Source organism: Peromyscus californicus, unplaced genomic scaffold, assembly GCF_007827085.1.
Source record: "Peromyscus californicus insignis strain IS unplaced genomic scaffold, ASM782708v3 Scaffold_14__1_contigs__length_90479793_seg_2, whole genome shotgun sequence".
NCBI classification, from domain to species: Eukaryota; Metazoa; Chordata; class Mammalia; order Rodentia; family Cricetidae; genus Peromyscus; species Peromyscus californicus.
The window spans coordinates 67638289-67644397 of record NW_026294436.1 but is presented as its reverse complement, the minus strand read 5'-3'; the positions used below and the strand labels follow the sequence as shown (position 1 = coordinate 67644397).

At 46.9% G+C, this 6109-nt stretch overlaps 1 long non-coding RNA gene across 1 annotated transcript; it reads left to right on the top strand.

The window, feature by feature from the left end:
- The first annotated feature begins 783 nt into the window (after positions 1-783).
- On the top strand, positions 784-5681 carry LOC128110097 (uncharacterized). Its single transcript, XR_008218038.1, has 2 exons — positions 784-4460; positions 4727-5681. It is a non-coding gene; the product is annotated as an uncharacterized LOC128110097 (long non-coding RNA).
- The last annotated feature ends 428 nt before the right edge of the window (positions 5682-6109 follow it).

The following is a 6109-nucleotide window of genomic DNA, read 5'->3' as shown; positions in this document are numbered from 1 at the left end:
ATAACGGGTCATTAGGTATTTATGAGAAACCGGGCTGAGTTCTCATGAAGTTGGTGCATGTGCAATAACTTGGTAGTCTCATGCTCTAGCAGACAGCAGCCCTGTCCACCCTTGAGTCCCAGGGAGAAGTAGCTCCATGTTTCTGACAGTGGATGGGATCCCTGGTTCACCTCACCCTGTAGTCTGGTTAAAACAATCCTTTTTCATCAATGTGAGACTCCAGAAGGAACTTAAAATTCACTCATTATTCCACTGATTGCTATATAGACAACACTGCAAATTGTCGCCTGAAGGAAGAGGGAAATAGAACCCTGAAATTGGTTGCAACTCTGTGATTTCTCTTTGTGGTGGTAAATTCAGAGGCTTTCTTGTCCCAGCATCTTGGTGAGCCACAGATCGATCTGCCTGGGAGACCACAGATACATCACAGTGGAAGGAAAAGATGCAAAACACCGACTCTATCCTCAACTTCATGCTCAATTTGCTGCCATCACAGAGCTCCTTCATGTACCACTGTGCACAGCAGCACATGCCTTTCTGTTTGTGTGGCCCCATTTTCCATCAGTACAGCCGCTGCCAAAGATGGATCAAGGGGAGATGGCTTAGCCGTCTACCTGAACTGATTCACTCCCGGTTCAGTGAGAGAGCAGAAAGTCATTGAGGAGCATAGCCAAGATCAATCTTAGATCTCTCTTTCTTTCTCTCTCTCTCTCTCTCTCTCTCTCTCTCTCTCTCTCTCTCTCTCTCTCTCTCTCACACACACACACACACACACACACACACCATAAAAAAACAGCACAGAGAAATTTGTTGAGAAGTGGTGTGTGTTTTTTGTGTTGTGCTTCTAAAACAAAGAAGTCCTGTATCTGAGGCAACAGCTCTGCTGGCTGTCCCATCAAACCCTTACACACGGGATTCAGGTATTTAAAAGCCCCACTGCACCTCATACAATGTAAGCTTATTGGTAAAACATGTCAAGGTGTCATACAGTGGTTTTTAAGGCACTGATTCAGCAACACAGGGCTCAGTACCTGTGGACTTATTATGGGGAATTTCCACGGCCTGTGTATGAGGAGAACATCAGAGAGAATTAGAAGTCAGAGCCCAGAGGGTGAAGGTATGGGAAGGAGAGAAGATGTTCTCAGACACAAGGTACCCTGGAAAGACAGACAGGACAGGACCTCTAGCACCAAGGGGCTGGGGAAGACATAGCCAGAAACCTGGCTGGCCACTGGGAGCCAGCAGGAACCTGATTTCATCCCATAAGTTACGTGAAGATTCTGAAGTTTAAGGAGCTGGAAGATGTGTCCTATGTGATAAGGACAGGTGTTAATGAATGTCACTGCAATGGACTAAAGAAATAGGAGGCAAAAACTAATGAAGAACAAGAATGGTTTGGGGGAAGGTAGTTTGTCTTGAATATGGCAGTCAGCAATCAGTAGAAATTTCAGTATCTAATAAGGTATTAAGTTTGTTGATAATGACTCTATCCAAAGATAGTTTTTTTATATCAAGTTCATACGCCCAAACACATACTCCAATGAAACAAAACCTCTATAAAATAATTGTGCTGGCTTGTTTTATGTCAACTTGATGCAAGCTAGAGAGTCATCTGAGAGAAGGGAACCGCAACTGAGAAAATATCCCCATAAGATCAGGCTGTAGGCAAGCCTGTAGAACATTTTCTTAATTAGTGGTTGATGGGGGTGGGTCCAGACAATTATGGGTGGTACCATCCCTGGGCTGGAGATCCTGGGTTCTATAAGAAAGCTGGCTGAGCAAACCATGAGGAACAAACCAGTCAGTAAGCAGCACCCCTCAATGGCCTCTGCATCAGCTCCTGCCTCCAGGTTCCTGCTCTGACTTCCTTCACTGATGGACTATGATGTGGAATATAAGTAAACTCTTTCCTCCTCAACTTGCTTCTGGTCCTGGTGTTTCATCACAGCAATAGAAACCCTAACGAGGACAATAGTATTTCTTCATTAGGTGCACTAAACTCAGAAGTAGTTCTATTTTGTTCTGCTTCGTTCCATTTCATCCCACTCCCATTATTCTGCATTTGTTTTAAAAACAACACTGGGGGCTGGAGAGATGGCTCAGTGGTTAAGAGCACTGGCTGCTCTTCCGAAGGACCCAGGTTCAACTCCCAGCACCCACATGGCAGCTCACAACTGTCTGTAGCTCCAGTTCCAGGGCATCTGAAACTCACACCAATGCACAGAAAACACAGTTAAGTAAATTATTAAAAAACAACAGCACTGGTCACAACCACTGGATTTCTTTCCTGGAATAACCTGATTCTTCCACCTCCTGTGATGCAGGCACTCTTCTGAGGGCACGGCCATTTCCACAGAGCTACATGAGGGGCCGTAGCTGTGGGTGTGACCCACAGACTGTGCGTGGGATAGGACAGCAGGTGCAGGAACTGCCTGTACCTCTCAAGGTATGTGGTCTTGAGCTTCGCTGCTATAGATTAGATAAGTTGATCTCCTTGGTCATGGTTTCAGGAAGTGGGGCACTGGGAAGCTGATTAGATTACAAGGCAAAATGGTTTCGAATGAGATCATTGCCCTTATGAAAGAGAACCGGAGAGCGCCCTTGTCCCGTCCACTGTGCACAGTCAGAGTGTGAAGATGATGGCTGGGAGGCAGTGGGCCGTCACTAGAACCTGGATCTGCTGGTGCCTTGACCCTGAACCTGCAGCCTTTGGAACAGTGAGGAGTAGATGACAGAAGATTGAAGCCCTTGGTGGTGATACTTTGCTACAGTAGCCGGACTGGACTAAGAAAACATTCCTATCCCTCAAAAGGAGCCAACACTGCTGTGTTCGCTCAAGGCTGTGGCTGGCATCTTCTGAGGCAGTGACTCTCAACCTTCCTAATACGGTGACCCCCAACCACAGAACTATTTTCATGGCTACTCCATAACTGTAATTTTGCTACTGTTATGAATCATAATACAAATATCTGATATGCAGGATGGTTTTGTGTCACCCCTGTGAAAGGGTTGTTCAACCCCAAGGGTTGAGAACCACTGTCCTTAGGTAAGATCATTCGTGTGGGAGTACCTTGGGAATCTCTGTGTGTTTCTTAAGGACAGGAGACGTCTCCTGCTTTTGCCTTCTGCACACAGAAATTTGGCTCCTGCCGAAAGCAGTGCTCATCACACCATGAGTGCCTGGGTCCCATGGCAGAGACAGCTCAGATCTCTGAGCACCTCTTCTAGGTCAGGCAGCGCACCAAAATATAACTCGCTGGAAATTACCTTAATCTATGGGTAGAGAAAGAGGCTTGGGAGAAGGGGAGGAATATGGTCCCATGAATGGAGAAAATCTTCATTTTAGTCAGTCCGCTCCCTTGTCTTGTTCTCTTGTCTTTCTCTGTCTCCATCCTGTGCTGCACTTAGTTTCCAAAGGCCAGAGATAAAGCCTTCCTGGGTCAGCATTTATCGCATATGTCCCTTGTGGTACACATCCTGAATCTTCTGGGGTCGTGCAAAATTCCAGAGATCTTTCATACATGTGTGGGTCTTCCTTTGTCATTGGAAGCTTGCTTTCCAAAGTTAGAATGATGGCTGCAGGCTTAGGGAGCAGACAGAGGGACAAGCAAGACTTCATGTGTGCATTACCTCAACCCCTGACTCATGCCTGCACTACAAATGAAGAGGGAAAGATGAGGTAATTGTCCAAGGCCACACACACAACAGATGGCAAGGCTGGAATCTGACCTGAGAGCTTCTAACACTGTTAGCCATAGTGCTTGGGGGATTTGGGGACCAAGAATAGGGAAGTAGAGGAGAAAACAGATGCTCAAGCTTTGGACATTGCTGAATATTCTCAAGGAAGACCAAGAATAGAAGAGAAGCAAAGAGAAGCAAAATAGAATGCCAGCCAAGCCAATGTGCACAGCACAGTCAAGACCCCGCTTCCCCAAGGAACGATTTCATCGTGTTACAAAATGGCCATGAGCAAAATGAGAGGGACTGTGTACAGGAAGGTAGGAAAGTGCCTTCCTTGACTCCCCCAATAATGAGCAATTCCCCAGATGCCAGCAAAGTCCCAAGAAGCTGATTTTTGCCATGAGTTCTCACCCTGGACAGATGCATTTTTTATAAAGACTGTTTTTAATCTAGAGAGGAGAGTATACAGTCACGCAGCCAGCCTTGGGGCTCTGACAGCTCAATGGACCAGGAAAGAATCCCCATCTACCCTGACTCTGAGTGAATGGTGGGGTGGCTGGGAGCTGGGAGCCAGGGAGGAGACTGGAGCAGAGGGTAGGTAGCTGGAGCGGCAGCCAGGGCTTTATAAATAACCCGCTCCTCCCTCTGCCTTAGAATCACAGAACCGTGACTAGCTGCAAAATTAAATGAAGTGCAGGCATCACCCCAGAGAAACTGAAGTGTCAGGAGAGGCAGGCCATGCAGGCGATGAGCCGGAGGCTCAGGTTTATGACAACCAGGTAAACAGACACCCCTAGGAGGAGTCCAGAGCCCAGGGGTAGGGGAGGGGAGTAGAGGCAGAGACCCAGGAATGCCCTCTGTATCTCACCCTTCCTCTGTTGTCCTAACCAGCCCAATCAAACTGGATCCCCCTCCGTGTGTGTGTGTGTGTGTGTGTGTGTGTGTGTGTGTGTGTGTGTGTGTAAAGGTTTGTACAGCCCCACACTGTCCCTGCCAATCCAGCTCTCCTTTCATTTCCAAACATTATTCCAAAGCTGTTTTGTAGGAAAAGGGTCCTCAACTTCATGTCCCCTTGTCCATTCTGGAAGAGTGACTGGAGGAAATGGAGCAGTGGCTGCACCAGACCTGGAAGAGCAACACTCTCTCCAGAAAGTCCGGGAGCTTCTCACAGAACTGCCTCGGGAAGTCCAGACAAGCAAATACACTCACCCAAAATTGTGCCCCTGAGTGGACAAATGCTTCCTGGTATTGTCTAGGGTAGGGAGGTTTGTTTAATGGGTGAGTAACCCTCCTTTCTAGTTGGTCAAGGGTGTCTGGGGAGATGGCTCTGGCTTGCTGCACAGGAATGAGGACCTGAACTCAATCCCTAGCATCCACATAAAAACCATCCTGGTGCTGAAGAGGCAGAGGTGCTCACTAGGCATCTAGCCTGATCCTGGAGTCCCAGGTTCCAGAGAGAGAGACCCTGTCTCAAAAACCAAGGTGTAGAGACAGCTCCTGAAGAACCACACTTGAGGCTGACCTCCATAAACATTTGCACACACATGCACATGCAACTACACATACGTGTGTGCACACATACATACACACACACACAGAGGGAGACGGAGGGAGGGAGGGAGGATGTGCTGGCATGTGGAGTCGGGGGACTTGTTTCTTTACTAGCTTTATTGATGTCTGTTTTTTCCATTCTAGCTTCCTTTGGAGTCCTTACCTCTTCCGGGTGTTATATTTCTGGGTCCTCATCCTCCTGCCTCTGGCTTTTCCACTCTACAGTAGTGTCCCCAGCCACAGGAACTTCCCTGAAGAAATAAATGCCAAGCCAGCCCTTTCAAGTCTTAAGTAGCACTACTGAGGCACAACACTGAACCAGCTTCCAGGGAAGGCTGAACTCTGAGACATTATTCCTGTCTTCAAAGGACTTTGTAATCTGGTCGGCAATATAAAAATGATCACGAGACACTGAGAGGCACATATGCAGTGTCTCTCAAGGGCATGCATACACTGTCTCTGACTGGAACAAGTCTATATAGATCTGTGTATTCTGAGCATATTTGGTTCAAAAGCGTCCTGACCATATACATGTACTATATCACTCATACCCACACATACACTTCTCTTTCAGATCCCACAGTGGCTTTGCTATGTATATATGTATATACATAGCATACATACATATACATACATCCTATGTATAATAGGATGAAGTAAAGACTTTTAGCCTGGGTGAATTTAGCTGAGAGGTCACAACTGACTTTAACAAATGATATCGTGTGAATTAGCTGATAGAATAAAGAAGTTACTCTCATCCAGTGGCTGCAGCAACCACACAGAGAAGAGGTGTCCTGGTCCCAGGACATCTCTATCAATCTGAATCAAACTGAATTCAGCCTTTTTCTTTGGATGAGTTTGAAGGCTAGACACGTTA